The following is a 21,722-nucleotide window of genomic DNA, read 5'->3' as shown; positions in this document are numbered from 1 at the left end:
TGAGGCTGAAGAACTCCATACAGGTCTGTTACTGTATTAAAGGCCACTTAATGTCACCCCAGAAACAGACAACCATTAACTTTTGGCATCATGTTTAGTATGTATCAGAATTTGTGTGTTGGACATTGAGAGAAAAAGTGCAAGACCAAGTTTGTAGGATGCCCACATGGCAAGATAACCATACACCCAACCCTCATGTCACAGGTGGGAAGGGGTCTCAGTCCAAGCCAATACACCAGGTAAGAATCTCAAATATTCCTCATCTACAGACACTCACACCAGCGTTACAGAACACCTGAAGCAAAGTACCAAGATTGCCGAATTGTGTTGGAAGAAGTCTCTGCAAGGAAAACCTCCCATCATAACCAGTTTGACTTGAAGCCAGATGTTTACACACTATATAGAAGACCAATGCAAGTTTTACTCACCATCTGACATGAAATCAGAATAAACCTTTCCTGTTTAAGGTCATTTAGGATTACCGAAATTTTGTCAAGTTCCAGAATCATGAAAACAAGATATATGAGGTATTTTTCTGACTTTTACAAAAAGCCAAAAGCTGTAGATCAGTGGTCTAAACGTAGCACTGCAGTGGTCTTTGGCTGATGGTAGGAAGTCTGAGTAGTGGAGTTTTCTACTGGAGAGCAATGGATTAAAGCCAAGTTTAAGTCATTTAGAGTTGCCTTTTTACTCATACAATGGAGTTTTCCACTTTTCTAGGTTGGAACCCCAGTAGTGGTGGTAGGTTACTGTGCATGAAAAACTAGTCACCTGTGGTGCACAAATCAAAAACTAGACAATGCATTACTAATAAAGGAATGGCACCATGTTAGACCGAGTGACTGCCCTTCAGGCCAAATGAAAACATAATGCATCTGTGTTGACACAGAGGTCTGTCGTGTTCTCCACAGGAATTCTCTACCAATTAGATAAAAAGAGGAAGGTCGTCAACTATTCCATAAAAATAACTACTAGCTAAGATGTGCTAGTCAAATTCTACCACCCCAAATTATACAGAAGCAAAAGGTATGGAATTCATGCTCTGATCTTCCAGGATCCCAAGACCAGGAGTCTTCAAAATGTACCAAGTCAGACTTTAAGAGAGTGGATGATGTAGATTAGGGACAAGTCATAAAAGGCTGTTTACCCATTTGCTCCAAGACCTTGGATGTCATTACTACTAAAGTTATGTGATGTGCCCTAAATTCTTTTAATCCAATATAGCTGTAGGCAACCACGTGCTCCAGCACCTATAGAACAGTTGACAAAACCAAGACTACATAACAGTTTATAACCATCTCTAGATTACCATATTATAAAACCCTTTGAGGAAACCATCAGTTGGCCCCAAAAATCTTAATCATTTGATCAATCTTAATATCAAAGCTGACCATGCATGTAGACTAAAGTCTCCCAAACAATTAGTCCCATGTAGACTTTCTAACCTGGGTCCACTACCAGATTGCATAATATTGGCAACTGGATGTTGAATATCTTTACCCAAATATTTCACATGAAGATGGTATAGCTGCCTGTATAAACACTTTCTGCAGAAGAACATGGCCACAGAACTATTCCTACAGCTTATTAGGTTTGTACTACATCAATTATTTCAGTTGGTAAGAACTGAGATAAATATGGCACGGTCAGTGTTACTACAAATACCCCACTTCCCTCCAGACTACTAAATTGAGCCCCAATTCTAAAATTTAACCTGTATTGCCTCTTTCCCCTGATCCATGAATCCCCATGTCTGATTAAATACATGATACCAGGTTTGTTCCTCACCCTATATAATCCCGTTAGACCCTGCTTCTATTAAAGGAGAACTGGTGGCAGCTTAATTGGGTTGATAAGGCTGTTTCATTGAGGCTAGTGAAAGGAGTCTTGCCATTCAGGGTCGTGATTTATTGTGTGATATCTAGAGGTTGTATGGACCACTCCAAATCACTTCTTGTGCCTTCCAGAACTTGTGCATTTTTAATTGTCTAAAAAGATATTTGACATTGCATAACCCTCAAGGGTCCAAAGTGTCACATTTACTTGCAGTGTATGGAAGTGCTATGGGGAGCAGAATGTTACCACAGTATGCCAACCTGTTTATGGCCAAACTAAGAAGGAGTTACTAACAACCTGCACCACTAAACCTCTAGCAGACTTCCACTACATTGCTGAACTGCTTATTATCTGGTCAATATCTTAAGATTAACTGTTCCCTTTCCACAGAAGTTAATAAATTCCCTCTTACCATAAACCCCCCTGGACTACACTAAATTTAAGTTACATTTCCGAGACACAACCAGAAATTTACAACTCATAGTCAAACCAGTCCAGCAAAGAGCGCACCCACAACCAGGCTTGGCACAAGCTGTCAGACTAGGCAAGTGGTGGCGATCTGACCCTGCAATATCCCTATAGACTAGGGCCCTGCCTAAAGCAGATAAACCGCCCTGATAAGGGCGAACCCACTATCCGGAACCTGCTAACAGGCCCTGAGTGACCCTACAAGGGGGAAGAAGGGAACTTGCTTTTACCTGGCAGCTGCTGGTAGGTGGAGCGGACAGGTAAACGGTACAGAGTCATAAGAAATTTGGTTCCCTTTTTAGAGCTGTCATTTTGATGTTCATGTGATATCTAATAGGAAAGAGCAGGCGGATTTTTGTTTCTTAATTAAACCTGCGGGAATGAAATTAGTAAGAAAGGACAGAAACAAGATACAATTGTTTCTCATAGAACCGTCCTAGTCACCCTCCATAACCACATATCCAGTCTTCACACACCATGGACTGCTATACGATGATTCAGGAGCTGGAAAATCCCCTTGGCAAGGTCAACTCCATACATTCTCCCATATAACATTCTGTATATTCCTTAAACCACTGCAATATCTTCTCCATAACCACAGGAATGATATTGTAAAACACAAGTGTAACATGAGCCTTGGATTTCTGGAGGTAGAACGAGGGGATGATATAAGGGCTCTGGAGTATATACTCATGGACCTTCCCCATGATAAGTTGTTGCTCATTGACAAAGATTGCCACCATACAACTACTGGTATGACATCCTGTAAGATTTCATGGTTCCCCCAACAGTTGTATGACCTTGTATACAATGAAAATGTACTTCTACATAACTGGGCATATGAGGTGCTTTGTTTGGCCAACTACCATAGTCATTTTACCTAGACCACCCATTAAAGCAGATATGATGTAACAAGGCTACGTGTACCGGTAGAAGAGTCCAAGCTGCATCACTCCACCAGCTTGTTGGGACACATGGAAAGCCCCAACTATGAAGCAAGTTCCTCATTCATTCCCCATCCTCTAGGCCTCAAGTTCTTAGACATCTAAGAAAAATTAAGGTAGTTCGAGGCTGACATCACTTATGACAAAGGAGCCGAGCAGCACGGATGTTCAAAAACACCTCTTTACAGATAATTGATTTATAGTTATTAGGGACGGAGATTAAACTGAGGTCACATTGTTGGAACAAGTCACCATTTTCAACCATTAGAGATGGTGAAGTTTGAGAAATTATCAAAAAGTTGTACCTGAGAAGTAACGAGCACCAGGGTGTAGTATGAGAAGAGCCATGGTCACACACAAGCAGGAGATCCGCCATATGCAGGGCTCAGAGGACATTAGCCCAGCAGAGACCCATCAGCTCTAGATCCTCCAGAACCATCAGGCTCAGGGTGGAGATGGCTGAGGGGTTATATAGGACGGGAATTACTGGGATTGGCCACAGAGCAGGTGCGATCCATCACTAATCTCTCCATGTAGGAGACACCAGGCTGAGCGAGGCCCCAGCACACAGGGACTCTCCCTGGTACAATGGTTAGGGGTGCAGGGTGCCACAGTGGAGACAGGAGATCACATCCCACCCAGGACGTAACCACATGTTGTTATTATTGTGCTTGTAAATGCATCAAAACCTCAAGTGGGAGAGGACATGGCCCAAACGGCAGATTTAGGGCGCATTCACGCGTTGCGTCACTTTTTTTATGTATTTTTGAAGCATTCCAAAGGCTTCAGCCTTGGGGTGATGACACACGTAGCGCTTTGTCTGCGCTTGCAAACGCAGACAGTCGCGCCCACCGGGGCGGGCCTCAGCCCGATCGCATCAGCGTTTCTATGGAAAGGCCTGCGATCGGGAACGAGCCGCCTGTGTTTTGTGTTTACAAGCGCAGACAAAGCGCTACGTGTGGCACCAGCCTTGATCACATGCTGAGGTTGTGTTTTAGGCTGGCGCCACACAGGGCGCTTTGTCTGCGCTTGCAAACGCAGACAAAGTCGCGCCCACCGGGGCGGGCCTCGGCCCAATCGCATCGGCGTTTCTATGGAAACGCCTGCGATCGGGAACGAGCCGCCGGTGTTTTGCGTTAATTTGCGAAACACCGGCGGCTCGTTCCCGATCGCAGGCGTTTCCATAGAAACGCCGATGCGATCGGGCCGAGGCCCGCCCCGGTGGGCGCGACTTTGTTTGCGTTTGCAAGCGCAGACAAAGCGCCCTGTGTGGCGCCGGCCTTAGGCCGCGGTCACGCGTACCGCTAAGCGTCAGTCATAACGCGATGCTAGCGCACAGGGGGAGGTCCTCAGCCCGAACGCACATGCGTTACCAGGGAAAACGCATGCGATTGTTAAGAGCTATGAACGGACGTCTAGCGGTACGTGTGACCGCGGCCTTAGCAGATGCAGAGGAAATGCAATGTAACCATAGCATGTAATCAAGGCTGAAGTCTTTAGAATGCGTGAGGGCGCATTCACACAGTGGGGGACATTTACTATGGCGTTTCCGCCAGTTTTGTGGCGCTCTCACCACATGTTCTGCTCTCAGACCTATTTATTAGCTGTCGGGGACAGAAAAAATGACTTTTTCCGTCTGCTCCGACTGTTCTCCGAAAAGGGGCGTGGCTTTGGCGGAGTGGAAACTCAGACACAATTACTATGTGTCGCAGCCCTTTTTTGGCGGTGTAAACTGACGGAAAGTAGACCAAAAGAAAACTGGTCTAGCAGGGACTGTTGGACACATTTCTGGTGCTCGGACAGATTTTGTCCCAGGGACAGAAAATAGTCTCGGCGCCAGAAATGTCTCCGCACAGCTCCACAATATTAAATATGTGTCTTCTTACCGAGAGCAGGTCGGTAACAAAGCCAATGCAGACACCGACACTGTAAGTAAATGTCCCCCAATGTGTTGTGTCGCGTTGTGCGTTGCGTTTTTGATGCACTCTACTGGCTTTATCCTTGATAACATTCCAAGGTTACATTGCATTTCCACTGCATCTGATAAAACACAATGGGGGACATTTACATAAAGTGTCGGTGTCTGCATTGGCTTTGTTACTGACCTGCTCTCGGTAAGAAGACACACATTTAATATTGTGTAGCTGTGCAGATAAATTTCTGGCGCCGAGACCATTTTCTGTCCCTGGGACCAAAATCTGTCCCGAGCACCAGAAATGTCTCCAACAGTCAGGGCGCGTTCACACGTTGCGTTTTCACCTGTGTTTTCATTGCATTTGAAACGCATATACAACAGCTGAGGAGGGGTGATTTGCCTAATTACATCACTGTTAACATTTCCGTTTACAAAACGCATCGTAAACGCGTGTGTTAACAACGCGTTAATGCATGCGTTTTGTTAACGTGTGCGTTAACATTGCGTTTACAGACGTAAACTGTAATGTAATTAGGCAAATCACCTCTCATCAGCTGTTGTATATGCGTTTCAAACGCAATGAAAACGCGACCAAAACGCAACGTGTAAACGCGCTCTCAGAGAACAGGCTGCAGTGCAATAGCGCTGTTTTGTGTCCCTGCTAGACCAGTTTTCTTTTGGTCTACTTTACGCCAGTTTACAGCGTCTAAAAATGGCTGTGACACATATTAATTGTGTCTGAGTTTCCATGCGTTAACAACGCGTCACGCTCTCATCCTCTATCCTGAGGGCGCGTTCACACGTTGCGTTTTGACCTGCGTTTTCATTGCGTTTGAAACGCATATACAACAGCTGAGGAGAGGTGATTTGCCTAATTAAATCACTGTTAACATTTCCGTTTACAAAACGCATGGCAAACGGAATGTTAACGCATGCGTTAACATTGCGTTTACAAACTTAAACGGTAATGTAATTGGGCAAATTACCTCTCACCAGCTGTTGTATATGCGTTTCAAACGCAATGAAAACGTAACCAAAACGCAACATGTGAACGCGCCCTGAGGATAGAGGATGAGGACGTGGATGTGGGTGTCCAATTACTGCAGGGGTCAAAGGCCCTGGTCCTGGGCGGGGTGGGACACCACCTGCTGATGAGGGAGCAGGGGAACGCCGCAGAGCTACACTCCCTAGGTGCATCATGTCTCAAGTTACTGGGACTCGTGGTAGAGCACTGTTGAGGCCAGAACAGTGCGAACAGGTGATGTCGTGGATTGCGGACAATGCTTCGAGCAATTTGTCCACCAGTCAGTCTTCCACGCAGTCCACCCATGTCACCGAAATCAGCACTCCTCCAGCTCCTCCACCTCAGCCTCCTTCAGCCCAGGAAAATTTGGCATACTCTGGTTGGACTCTGGGAAGGGTCCAGAAAGCAGTTCCTCAGGGCGCGTTCACACGTTGCGTTTTGACCTGCGTTTTCATTGCGTTTGAAACGCATATACAACAGCTGAGGAGAGGTGATTTGCCTAATTACATTACCATTTACGTTTGTAAATGCAATGTTAACGCATGCGTTAACAAAACGCATGTGTTAACACATTGTTAAAGCATGCGTTAACATCACGTTTATGATGCGTTTTGTAAACGGAAATGTTAATAGTGATGTAATTAGGCAAATCACCCCTCCTCAGCTGTTGTATATGCGTTTCAAACGCAATGAAAACGCAAGTCAAAACGCAACGTGTGGACGCGCCCTGAGGTTCCCAGGTGTTTGGCCAAGCTTCCCTGTGCAGAACCTTGGTCCCCTTGAAAAATGCTCGAGTCTCCCATTGATTTTAGTGCTCGCTCATCTCTAGTCTAGAACTCGTTTTGTGAGAAATGTGCTTGTTTTTGTATGGCCGTGTAACAATGGGCAGAGCATTTATATTTTTTGGTTACAGAGCTGGTTTAGAGCTTATTTTTTGCGGGACAGGCTGTACTTTTTCTTGGTTTCATGTTGGGGTAAATTTAACTTTTTGATCACTTTTTATGCGGTCAGATGTGAAGATTTCATTTTTGTGAGTTTTTTTTTTTTTACTGCGTTTACCGTACGGGTTCAGTGACCATTTTATTTCATTGTACGGGTTGTTACGGACGTCGTGATACCCATGTGTTTCCAAGAAAACTCATGCGATCAGTAACTGGCACCCAGTGTCTCTCGATGCAGAGACCGGTGACGCACGTGGCGTTTTTGTTGTGGTATTGAACGCTGTGAAATCCCGTGCTTTTTTACAATCCAGGCAGCGGTGTGTCTTGGGATTTGTAAAAGCGCAGTCCTCTGGTTCTTCCTGCTGTTTGTGCGTGTAATCACGTGCGTTTCAAAACGCAGACCACAAACGCATGCTTTCCGTAGAAACACATATGTGATCGGGCCATAACGCAATCCCGTTTCCCGTCTAAGGGTGAAGACACACGTAGGCTTGCCAGGTGCAATGATTTCTAATAGCCACCAGAGGGCAGGCTATTAAAAATCATTGTAAAATAGCTATATACTGCAATACAGTAGTATTGCAGTATATAGTATTAGCAATCGGACCCTGCAGGGTTAAATTACCCTGGAGGATCTCAAATAATGGCAAAATTTTTTTTTTTTTTAATTAAAAAAAATATGACAAAATAGTAAAAAAAAGTTTAAATCCCCCTTTCTCTAGAACTGATATAAATATAAATAAACAGTAAAAATTGTAAACACATTAGGAATCATCGCGTCGCAAAATGTCCGATCTATCAAAATATATTAGCGATTTTTCCCAGCGTTTAACCCCGTAACGGAAGCCAAAATCCCATACAGTCCTTAAAAATGAAAGCATTAAAAACGTCATTAAAAGTCGTAAAAAATGACACCACCCACAGCTCCGTGCACTGAAGTATGAAAAAGTTATTAGTGCCAGAATATGGCTAAATGAAGAATTTTTTTTTTGTACAGAAGGTTTTCATTTTTTTAAATGTATGAAAACATTATAAAACCTGTACAAATTTGGTATCCTCGTGATCGTACCGAACCAAAGAATAAAATAGACATGTGATTTGGGGGCTCAGTGAAAGCTGTAAAATCCAAGCCCACAAGAAAACGGCGCAAATGCGTTTTTTCATCATTTTCACTGCATTCTGAATTTTATTTTCCCCGCTTCCCAGTACACGCCATGGAATAATAAATACCATCATTATGAAGTGCAATTTGTTACGCAGAAAACAAGCCCAAACACAGCTCTTTACATGAAAAATAAAAAGTTACAGATTTTTGAAGGTGGGGAGTGAAAAATGAAAATGCAAAAACGAAAAAAGGGCCACGTCCCTAAGGGGTTAAAGTATTTTTTTTTCTTGAATGAGCTGTATATGGTACTAGCTGGAAGCAGATGTCTCCAGCTCTAAATGTATTTGTACCTTTTTTTTGCTTTTTTTATATTTCACAAATATTTTTTAACTCGTCAATTTAAAGATTCTCTTCGTTATTCAAGATGTAAATAATTTTCATCAATCTTTTTGAGGTGTTGAAGAATCTTGGAAAGGGACCTACAGTCAAGTCCTGATGGCTCACGGGAAGGTACCAGGTAAGAAAACTTTATCCGGATTCTGTATACTGTATCTCCTGTGTTGGCGTGTCTGTAGCAATTTGTCCCCATTTTGCTTCCTTTTCATTCTGACGTAAACGTGTGCATCACAACGCAGAAACGAAAGGGAAGCAAAGTGTTACAACGCAAGGCTACCCTGAGGGCGCGGTCACACGGTGCGTTTTCATTGCGTTTTAATATGCATTACAACAGCTGAGGAGAGGAGATTTGCCTAATTACATTACTGTTAGCATTTGCGTTTACAAAACGCAGTGTAAACGCTATGTTAATGCTTGTGTTAACAACGTGTTATATTTACATTTTGTTAGCATGATGTAAACATTGCATTTTGTAAATGCAAATGTTAACAGTAATGTAATTGGGCAAATCACCTCCTCAGCTGTTGTAATGTGTTTCAAACCGCAATGAAAACGCACCGTGTGACCGCGCCCTGACGGTTCAGTCAAGCGTCACGTCTAACGGAAGCTTTTAAAAATGCATCACAACAGCTGAAGAGATTTGTCTAATTAAACAGCTGTTTAACGCTTACCATATCTGGATTGATGTAAAAATCTAGGGTCTAAGGCCAGTGGCACGCGTGTTGTTTGAACCCGTTTTTAGGCCGTTTTTAAGCAGTCCGTTAACAAACACACATGCATTTCTGACGGTATTACCAATTATCTTAATTAAAACGGGTCAAAAACATTTTTTTTTTTGTTTTTTTTATGGACTGCTTTAAAACAGCCCAAAAAGGGGCTCAAAACGGCATGTGTGCCGCCGGCCTAAAGTGAGGTAGTTTTGCAAAACAGGTGCACATTTGTTGCAAGTTTGTGATTGTGACATTTTGAAGACAAAAACTGACTTGGGTCGCATTCACACGTTGTAGCCTATTTCGAGACATCTCCTCATGGCTACGGGAACACTTGCACACTTTGCATAGACTATCTGGAGGAGGTGGTGGCTGCACGGTCTCGGCGTCTAAGCTACTGCGCATGCACAGAACTCCGGCTTTACGGATAAGTGCGCACAGCTACAAGGAGGCCGCACGCAGAAGATTTCTTGGCAGGAGGATAGAAAAAAAAACTACTGGGGTGTGGAGTAGCCGCGCCGTGTAGCTTCAGCTCAGGCTACTTCACGCCCAAGGAGCCTCTTTCAGAAATTTGCATAATAAAGTGATAAAAGATTATAAAAAAAAAGTTACAGGGGTCTAAAGGATTAGCCCTAAAAGGGATATCCTACTTTTTACATTAGTTGAACCTACCACCGGATCTACCTTCAAGGAAACCTACCGTGACAGATCTACCTATTAGGTGTAATGATGCAGCCTCTTATTTACTTTTGAGTGATAAATGTATAAAGTTTATGACTAGAGATGAGCGAGTATACTCGTCTGAGCTTGATGCTCGTTCGAGTATTAAGGTATTCGAAACGGCTCGTTGCTCGGACGAGTATTTCCCCTGCTCGAGATCGAGCATTTAATTGAAAATACACAGTGAAGAACAGTGAGGAATAGAATAAAAACAGTGAACACAGTGACCACAGGATCATTTAACCCCTTCGTGTCTATGCCATTTTAGACCTTTAGGACCAGGCCTGATTTTTAAAATTTGCCCTGTGTCATTATAGGAGGTTATAACTTTTTGACACTTTAACATATCCAGGGGATTTTGAGATTGTTTTGCCGTCACACATTGTACTTCAAAGTAATATTAAAATTTTGTTGATATCTTTTGTGTTTAGTTATGAAAAAAATTCAAATTTGGCAAAAATTTCTAAAAATTCTTCATTTTCATAGTTCAAAATGTTCTGCTTTTCAGGCAGATAGTCATAGCACCCAAGTAACTTTATAACTAACATTTCCCGAATGTCTGCTTTATATCGGCACAGGGTTTTGTGCATCTTCTCTCTTTTCTAGGTTGTTAGGAGGTTCAGAATTTTGGGAGCAATTTTTCTCATTTTTAGGAAAAACGCCAAAACCCTTATTTAGAGGCACCTCCTCAGCTTTAACTGACTGTGAGAGGCCTAAACAGCAGTAAAACCCCATGTATCACGCCATTTTAGAAACTACACCCCTCAATGTGTAAAAAATCAACTTTAAGAAGTATGTTAACCCTTTAGTTGCTTCACAGTGGTTAAAACAAAATGGAGGTTTAATTTACAAGCTGTCATTTTTTTTTTAGACAATATATTAATTTTGGCCAAAAATTAAACCGTCACAAAGTATTAAATGACAAAAAACTCCACAAAGTTTGATACCCAATGTCTCCCAAGTCAGAGGATGCCCCATATGTGGTGGTGACTGCTGTACGGCCGCACGGCCAGGCATAGAACGGAAGGAGGCGCAGATCTGCAATGTCACATCTTACAGGCTATAAAATGTTTTTTTTTTTTGTAATTTGGACATATGGGGGATTATTTTTTTGTGGATGAGATCCACTTTTCAGGTACATCATTTACGGGGGGGCCGAATAGCTAATAATCAGATTTTATTAACTCTTTCTTGGTGGTGGTTAAAAAAATCATTGATTCTTGTTTATGGTTTTTAGCATTTTTTCCCCCCGACGTTCACCATACCATAAAAATAAGGTGTTATCTTTGTTCTACGGGTCATCACGATTACGGCGATACCCCATTTACATGGCTTTTTTATGGTTAACTTGTTTTGCAGAATATAGAACTCATTTTGTGAGAAATTTGCTTGTTTTTGTATCACCATGTAACAATGGGCAGAACATTTATATTTTTTTGTTTACAGCGCTGGTTTAGAGCTTATTTTTTGCGACAAGCTGTACTTTTTCTTGGTATCATGTTGGGGTACATTTTACTTTTTTATCACTTTTTATGCACTTTTTATGCGGTCAGATGTGAAAATTTAATAATTTTTGTGAGGTTTTTTTGTGTGTTTTTTTACGGCGTTCACCGTACGGGTTCAGTGACCATTTTATTTTATTGTATGGGTTGTTACGGACGTTGTGATACCCAATATGTTGTGTTTTTTTGTGATTTTCATTTTTTATGTTTTATTTGATTACTGCATGGGACGGGACTTAAGGGGACTTTTATTCTTTTTAAATAATTTTTTTTTAGTTGCACCTTTTTTTTTTAAACTTTTTTTTTACTGTTTTATTTTGTCCCAGGGTGGGACGTGAACAAGTGATCATTTGATCACTTGTTCATTGTAATATGCTCCAATACTAATGTATTGCAGCATATTACATAGTCAGCCTATGCATTCTGCATAGGCTGACAGCTGCACTGTTAGATCGTGCACAGTGCACGATCCTAGCATGCAGCTGCCATAGGCAGCCCAGGGGACCTGATCGGGCCTCAGGGTTGCCATGGCAACGATCAGCACCTCCGTGCCCTGCACGGAGGGTGCCGATCGTCGCGCCGATGCACCATAGACGCCGCGGTCACTATGACCGCGGCGTCTATAGGGTTAAACAGTCGGGATCGCGATAGTCGCGATCCCGGCTGTTACTGCGGGATCCCAGCTACCGCGTACCGCTGGGATCCCGCGGCGATCGCAAGGGCTCAGCTTCTGAGCCCGGGTGATCGCCATGACGTGATACTACGTCAAGGTGCGGGAACGACCCGCATCCTATGACGTAGTATCACGTCAAGGTGCGAGAAGGGGTTAAGTGAAAAACGCAGTGAAAAACACAGTGCAGAATAGATTACAGATGTTCGGCACATCTGCTTACCTGTCGGAAGATACGCGCGGAACAAAATAGTATGTGAAGAACAACATATATGTGTGAAGAACACATTGAAGAACACGGGCAGCAGCAGCATGGAGACATCGGGGGGAGCGGGCAGCAGCAGCATGGAGACATCGGGGGGAGCGGGCGGCAGCAGCAGCATGGAGACATCGGGGGGAACGGGCGGCAGCAGCAGCATGGAGACATCGGGGGGAACGGGCGGCAGCAGCAGCATGGAGACATCGGGGGGAACGGGCGGCAGCAGCAGCATGGAGACATCGGGGGGAACGGGCGGCAGCAGCAGCATGGAGACATCGGGGGGAACGGGCGGCAGCAGCAGCATGGAGACATCGGGGGGAACGGGCGGCAGCATGGAGACATCGGGGGGAACGGGCGGCAGCATGGAGACATCGGGGGGAACGGGCGGCAGCAGCAGCATGGAGACATCGGGGGGAACGGGCGGCAGCAGCAGCATGGAGACATCGGGGGGAACGGGCGGCAGCAGCAGCATGGAGACATCGGGGGGAACGGGCGGCAGCAGCAGCATGGAGACATCGGGGGGAACGGGCGGCAGCAGCAGCATGGAGACATCGGGGGAACGGGCAGCAGCATGGAGACATCGGGGGAACGGGCAGCAGCATGGAGACATCGGGGGGAACGGGCAGCAGCAGCATGGAGACATCGGGGGGAACGGGCAGCGGCATGGAGACATCGGGGGGAACGGGCAGCGGCATGGAGACATCGGGGCTGGGGCAGCACGGATCCCGACAAGTAAGCAGATGTGCCGAACATCTGCAATCTATTCTTCACTGTGTTTTTCACAGCGTTTTTCACTTAAATGATTCTGTGTTCACGGTTTTTATTCTATTCTTCACATCTGCTAACTTGTCGGGAGATAATATACGCGCGGAACAGTGAAGAATAGATTGCAGATGTTTGCATACATCTGCTAACTTATCAGAAGACATTTTTTTTCAATTAAATAACACATTTTATTCCCGAACCATGGTCCCTTTGAAAAATGCTCGAGTCTCCCATTGACTACAATGGGGCTCGTTATTCGAGACGAGCACTCGAGCATATGGAAAAGTTCGTCTCGAATAACGACCACTCAAGCATTTTAGTGCTCGCTCATCTCTATTTATGACTATTTTAGAGATTAGAGATGTTAACAGTAGAGATTAGGATTTTTGAGGTTTTTTAGGAGTATGGGGTATAGAGAATCTACAACTCGGTGGAGAACCTATTTTGTTGTTCATACCAATGGTATATAATATATATCCCTAGTCTTCCTTACTAATGTTTTTTTACATATAATTTACTGAAATGTGTTTGTATAAATTAAGAGATTCTGGTTCTGCCCAGGAATAGGGTTTGTCTTCTAGACAAGGAGAAGTCATATGCAAATGTCAGACTTCCAGGGGTGAGGAGCTTCTCCTGGAGGCTGTGGAGGACACCAGGGGTAATAGAATTACACTATAAGTAATGGCTTGTGTCCACAAACAGTGGATTAATGTGTAAATGTCATGGTAATGGGCACTGGTTAGACAGCTTTGAAGACTTCTTCTTTGAGACACTTGGAGCAGGATGGAAGTTGTGTGACATGTGTCTGGTTTCTTGACAGAGGTGTTACCTAAGGCGGTGGGGGGGTCACAATGCATAATCTGTACCAGGACCAAATGTGGTGTTGTGTATACAGTCCATAGCCAACAATTCCTTGACTGACTTTGAAGTGTGTGTGTGGGGGGGTTACCAATTAAGGTTTTACCACAGTTAAGGTCCGACATGGTTTGTTGAACACCCTTTGAAACTTTTTGGGTTTGGGGGTTATAGCATGGCAGCTTCTTGCCGCAGTCTCCTTCCCGGGTAGAAAAGGTCTCTGAAAACTGTATAGGGCCCTTACCCTGGGGCATTCTATGGATGTTCCTAACCCTTGTAGAACGAGGAGAACAGGAATATGAGCTTGCCCTCTCGGCGGTGTTATGATGGGAATATCCTTGATGCATGCAGGAGACGGCAATGACAATGGGGAACTTTCCTCCATGTACTAATTAGGCCCTTTTGGAATGAAGTAGATAAATATATGTAATCCAGCGTCTTCACCATGGGACATCTCCCCCAGCACCAACACCACCCTCCTCTTCCTTTACTCCCTATGTTAATCTTCTCTTTGCCTCCAAGTCTCCAATAGTTTGGTCCCTTGGTCCTGCCTGATTTATGTGTTAATGTTTGTTACTATGCATCAAATCAGGAAGCCTTAGGCCGCCATGATCTGATGTTTGGTTTCTATATCCTGCTGTGTGTGAAACCTGCCATCCCATGCACGGTTTTTCCTTTCACTGAGTAATGTTTGTTTTTGTTTCCTCACACAATGGCGCTGGGGGGCTCTTCACTGCCTTCACGATACAATGCTAACGCTTTTCTCTTCATCTACATTGAAGAGTCTTTGTTATTGTTTTTGATTTGTGCTGTAAAAATAATAAAAGGATCTATAAAAAGGGGAAGAGACACCTTTATGACCCCCTATGGCTCCTCGGCCTTGATGTGCCCCACCATCTGCACCTGTCAGAACATGTACACGGTCACTTATGACATGGGAATCTCCATTGTTATCGCTGTACACAGAGGACATCCAGTGACCTTAATTCATGTAGTCACCATGTCTCCTCATGTATCTGCTCCAAGTTACCTCACATATAACAAACATGGCTGCTATACAGATGTGAGCTTATTGCCTCACATATGATGGAGATTACTGATGTATATGAGACATATCGCCCTGTACACGGTAGATATGTTACATGGGAGAATTACATGATCATGTACTGTAGACATAGTTGAAGTTTTACCTCAGAAATCTCTGCAGTCGCCATGTCTTGTCATGTATCCACTTCCTGTCAGGATGCACATGGCCGACATGTCTGATTACATATGCTGGCATGTTGCCGCACACAATATAGATGCCTTTGACGTATAATATAGAAGAATGGATAACGTTTTACATGGGAAGGTTATTCCTTTATTATCACATACTGTGATGAAGCATCTTCTTGTTACCTCACATTGATCCTTTTACCTCACATTGATGTCACACGTGTACTTCTTGCTGAGATGGCCGATTTATTATACATAACCCGTTTATACTGAAGGTTCTTCATCAGTTCTGGTGGCCGTGTGATGAGGAGGACAGGGGATGAGGGCAGACGTCCACCATCACATGTATTCCACACATATCATTGATAACGCAGCCTCCATCTCACTTTCCCTGGATTCTCCTCTAGTTCTAATAATCCTTTATAATCTTATCAGTATTTCTTTCATATTATTGTATATGACCTCCATCTTAGCACCACCTTTCTCATTAATTTTTACAACAAATTCGTAAGGTGGGTTTTCTCCTTTTAAAGACTGAGAAAAGCATCAAGGTGAAATTTAGAATTTTCCAATTATTAGTTACTGTAAAGCTCTTAAAGGGTTAAAAGAAGTTTTTTTTTTCCTAATATATTGAAAGGTGCCGTTATGAAAACCGAGTGATATATAACCTCATCCTATCTCGCTCATTCAAAATTAAAATCTGCCAAAAATTAATGGATTCTGAAATCTCAATTTAGAAAATTGTTTTAGATTTTTAATCTAAAAACATAATAATTTTTAAAGTTATGGCAACATTTAAGCAGATATATGGTAAATGGTAATTTCAAATTTGGGTAGTAAGACTATTTGTTTTCGAAATCATATCATTCTGAATATGGGGAATTTTTCCATAATTAATATATAGAAATCATTATTTATTTATTATTACACCCCTATGGAAGAAGGGCATCTGTGCTGTGTCTGGCTTTTCTCCCAACTTCTGACCATATAAGACCCTACAACTAACTAAAAAGAATAATCTATAGTGAATTACCCCATTCATTTAACTCCATAATCACCAGGCCCTTTTAAATTTTGTGTTTCCATTTTTCAATCCCCACCTTCAAAAATGTGTAGTTTTTTTTTTCATAAACATACATATAATATTCCAACATAAAAATTTGTACATTGGGATTCTTGTCTTATCCAAAGCCGGTTATTTTACTTTTATTTACACCACCTTGAGTCTTGTTGCTAGATTTCTCTCTGCTTTGGTACAGGTTTAGTTTGCATATACAGGTGGTCCCCTACTTCAGAACACCCAACTTACAGACAACCCCTAGTTACAAACGGACCTCTGGATGTTGGTAATTTACTGTGCTTTAGCCTTGGGCTACAATAAACAGCTGTAACAGTTATCAGTGGTGTCTGTCATTAATTTTTTATTAAATTCTGGCTGGGGCTACAATTATAAATATATAGTTCCCACTTGCATACAAATTCAACTTAAGAACAAACCTACAGAACCGATCTTGTACGTAACCCGGGGACTGCCTGTATATGTTCTATATGTTAAAGCTGGGATTAATAATACAATCGAATATATTATTGCATAACATTTAAAGGCTTATTGGACATAGGTTAACATGTAAACCCTATGTACAGAGCTGTGTGAGGGATTACTTTCTGCGTAACCAATGGCACTTCTTATTGACCGTATTTAATATTCCGTTCCATGTACCGGGAAAAACATTCCAAATACGTTGCAATTGGTGAAAAAACGCATTTGTGACATTTTCTTGTGGGCATTTTTCTTTCACGTCTTTTACTGTGCGCCCCAAATGTCACATCTTATTTATTCTTTATGTCGGTACGATTATGGGGATACTACATTTTATATAGGATTTATAGTGTTTTTAATACATTCAAAAAAATTAAAACCTTCTGTACAAATGTTTTGCCATCTTCTGGGGCTAATAACATTTTAATACTTTGGTCTACAGCGCTTAGGTGATAGGTGTCATTTTTTGCGGGATGTCGTTTTCTTTGCTACCATTTTGACTGTATGACCTTTTTGATCACTTTTTTTGTTACATCCTTTTTTCAAGTTGTAAAATGGCAGTTAACATTTTGGGATGCGGGGATTCCTAACATATGCTTATAATCATTTCTGTTTTATATTTGGGGAATGGGAGTGGAGGGGATTTAAATTTTTTTTTTCTACTATTATTCAGACACCCCCCCCAACCCCAGTGTACTTTAACCCTCGGTTGTCTGATCCTACCATATACTGCAATACTACTGTCAGGATTTGACATATGATCTATTACTATGTGCTACTGGCATATTGTAACAGATCTTCGGAAACCATAAAGCTTCAGGTCTTGTACAGACCCAAGGCTGTCATGGCGACAGATCATCACTCCCCGATAACGTAATGAAGAGCGACTATCGTAGCCATGCCCACACGATGCAGGCTTTTGCTGCCCCCCGGCGGCAATCAATAACCGGATAACCCCCATCGTGAATGTTAGCTGCAATCATCCCCCTTGTATGGAGGGGGCTCAGCCTGAAAGAAGATTATTTTTATTTTCAAGATGTATTGAAAAATAAATTGTTTATTAATAAAAAAATGCTCAAGTTTTGGGGTGGGTTTCGTTCTAGACGAAGAAGAGTTTAGGACAACTGTGTTTGGTTTTTTTCACCACTTGTAACCATATCAGAAACAATATAAATGTATTTTTAAATAATTGATGCACTAAAATGTGTTTGTATAAAGTGATAAAGAGAATCTGGTTCTGCTTAGGAATAGGGATTGTCTTCTAGACAAGGAGAAGTCAGATGTAAATGTCAGACTTCCCGGGGTGAGGAGCTTCTCCTGGAGGCTATGGAGAAACTCCCGGGAATAAGATGAAACCATAAGTAACGGCTTGTGTCCACAAACAGAGGGGATTAATGTGTTAATGTCATGGTAATGGGCACAGGTTAGACCACTCTGAGGACATTCTCTCGGAGACACTAGGAGCAGGATGGAGATCTAGATAATTTCTTGTTGTGTGAAATGTCTGGTACCTGGACAGAGGTGTAGGGTGAAAATGAAAAATCTGTACAAAGTTCACAATTATAATGCACCATATAGTCCTGGGGAAACATTTATCAATTCTAAACCGCTGGCTTTTTGAAGGTTTTAATTTCATTTTTGAAAGTGTTAACATTTTTCAAGAAGAGAATTTTTCCTGGAAGAATAATATAATTGCACAATAACTACAGTTTTGTGTCCACATATGGAGAAGATTAAGATATGAATATCATGGTAATGGGTACGGGTTGGACCACTTTGACCACATGGAGAAACTAGGAGAAGGATTGGATCTCTTTTGATCCTCTCCTTATTATAGATGCATTTCACAGAACTCCTCATAAAGACAGAGGTGTAACCTAAAACTATGGTTTCATATTATATAATCTGCACCAGGTCCCCAATTCTAATGTATATAATCCTGGTCTTTTTGTATTAGGAGGACACACTATATGGACCCTATAAGGCTTCTGGGCCCATGTTTGGCACTACATTCTGCACACCTCAGAATGTGTAAATGGTCACTTATAGTAACTTTATAGTCTCCATGTTTATTGCTGTACACCCAGGACGGTCACATTGGATAGGAGTTGATAGGAATATTATTCTTCTGACTGAAATTACTTCTTCATACACTCAACCAATGAGGTGCACTGAAAAACATGGCAAAACGCCGTAGGGGGACTGGTGAGCCCCATACATAGTAGATGGTTGGCTGCACCTGGCTAATTCAATGAAGTCAGATTTCCTCAAATGTAGGGGGTATATGTTGGTATATTTTAATGGGCATCTACCACCAAAATGAAGAACTGTATGCATAATATCAAGCACACATGTAGCTGTAGCCATATTCTGACAAGGAACAAAATATTATTATGCTTTCCCCTAACAAAGCCCATTAGTTGGGTGATACATGGGGACTTTCTCCCACAACCTCCAGCCACTTCCCTACTGGCTAAGGCCGGTTTCCCTTGAACATATGCAAGCCCAGACTGTAGCTCCTCCATCCCCTCTACATAGGGAGAAGTGCGACACGGCCGTAGTTATGGGGAAAGATGGTGTATGCTTAATATTATTTCCTGGTATTGGGATGACACTGTAGGCAATACATCCATCAAAATGGATGGACGTATTGCCCATTGAAATGCATGAGGCGGTATGGGTAGCATACATACCTACAGTGTCATCCCATACCGGGAAATAATATTAACACTATAGTAAGTCCCACACTATAGTATGGTAGCATATGGTTGTTTTCATGGGGAAAAAACACAGTCTTGCATTGTTGCATTTTGGTTTCCATGTTATGGTTACAGGTATTCACACATTGGGTTTGTGGAGATTTTTATTTTTCACCTCTGCTTTTCCATGTGTAATGATTATATTTATTTGTAGGAGTGTTTTCTCCCATTGTGGTGGGACTTTGGGAGTTTTTGGGTTAACTTTTTAATGTGTTTTTTACCCTGTCAAAAATTAGCATGTTTGTTGATAAGTTCTCAATTTTCTCAATATTGGATCAGTGGATGTTGTCAGAGATTAAAGCAATTGTTGGACCTCACCTGATTTCATTTTAATAAGTCAAAGAGACTTCAATATTCCAAACCTGGGGAATGAAAAAAAGGTGTGGGGTTTTTTGTTTGTTTTTTTTTACCATGACGTCTAGGTTGATGGGGGTCCCAGCTATCACCCTTCGTCAAGCAATCACAAGAAATGGAGTGGTCCAAAAATCTCCAGTTTTACCCCATGTGAGTGTAGATGAGACTTGTGAATTGTGGGACATATATGTCCTTATGCTCCATAGAAGTGAGTGGAGCCATGTGTACAACCATGATCTCATTGAATTGGATAACTGTAGGGGGGGGGGGGTACCTGTAGACCTTTCATTCCGCTGATCACTGGCTGTTATCGTTGTTGGAGCCTGAGTGACCAGCCACTTATCTACTAAAAACATAATCCTCAGTGACACAACAATTCAGACCTGGCAAATCTATAAAGAATCTTGGTATAGATTCTGTACCCTCAATCTGGGACAATTTACTTTATACTACATGAAGTTGTTACCCAATACTTCCATATGTGGGATATAATACTGTAACCAAAAGAAGATGTTCATGAATACAATGATTAGGCAGGTGGTCAAAGTTCTACCAGTGGGTCAAGCATAGAAGGCAACCAAACACCATGGCTTAATATAGGACAAATATAATAATGAGGATAATTGTATATCTAGATATGTAAGAAGTGAATAGTTCCACAATATATGTTGACTCATTTTATGAGAATGAACACTCGTTACAATGTTGATGCATGAGAATTGTATATCTCCCTATAGAAAATATTTTTTTTCCTGTTGTGATTAAATTAGTAGAAGATGAGGTGTGACTAAGGTTTAGGTAATTTCAGACAAATGACATTAGCAATTTTCTAATACTATAAACAATCCTGAGGTGGCTACTCCCTGATCCCTTGTTCCCTGATCAGCTCCTTAGTAGGTCTCATTAAATAACAATGGGGTCTCCATGACTGGCCAAGGTCTAGGTGATGAGTCATTAGCAACTTAATAGAAGCTTCTGCCATCCAATGAGAATAGAATGGGGGTAACCTTTTAGGCCTTGGATCTCCTCATGTATAAAATAGAGGTAGAAGATGGGACTTGTTAGTTTATTCTTGAGTATTTCTCAGATAAGCTTGGAGAGGGCAAAAGAGTTTTCTTAGCCTAAACCACTATAGAGCGACTTCATTCAACTTCTTAAAGACACCTAACTGGACATCTTCTGTACCCTTGACTAACTGGACATCTTCTGTACCCTTGACTAACTGGACATCTTCTTTACCCTTGACTAACTGGACATCTTCTTTACCCTTGACTAACTGGACATCTTCTTTACCCTTGACTAACTGGACATCTTCTTTACCCTTGACTAACTGGACATCTTCTTTACCCTTGACTAACTGGACATCTTCTTTACCCTTGACTAACTGGACATCTTCTTCACCCTTGACTTACTGGACATCTTCTTCACCCTTGACTTACTGGACATCTTCTTCACCCTTGACTTACTGGACATCTTCTTTACCCTTGACTAACTGGACATCTTCTTCACCCAAAACCACAACTACGGAACTAAGGTAAGACCAATCATCTAAGTTATGTTTTTGTTGTTGTTTGTTTATCTGATGTTATTACAAATTAGTTTGGATTCTTCCATGTCATAAAATGAACAAAACTAAAAATAATATTAAGATATCAACAACTTTGTTATAATGTAAAACTGTTTAGAAAAAAAAATGTATTTTTAGCCCTCTTGGTTATAATTGTGGAAACCTAAAATAATTTAT

The 21,722-nt window shown here is 42.0% G+C and overlaps 1 protein-coding gene across 1 annotated transcript in view; it reads right to left on the bottom strand.

Annotated features, from left to right (window-relative positions):
• Positions 1-21,722, bottom strand: part of EVA1A (eva-1 homolog A, regulator of programmed cell death) — a 267,070-nt gene that overhangs the window by 162,311 nt on the left and 83,037 nt on the right. The window lies entirely within an intron of this gene.

Source organism: Engystomops pustulosus, chromosome 3, assembly GCF_040894005.1.
Source record: "Engystomops pustulosus chromosome 3, aEngPut4.maternal, whole genome shotgun sequence".
NCBI classification, from domain to species: domain Eukaryota; kingdom Metazoa; phylum Chordata; class Amphibia; order Anura; family Leptodactylidae; genus Engystomops; species Engystomops pustulosus.
This window is presented reverse-complemented; position numbering and strand designations above follow the sequence as displayed.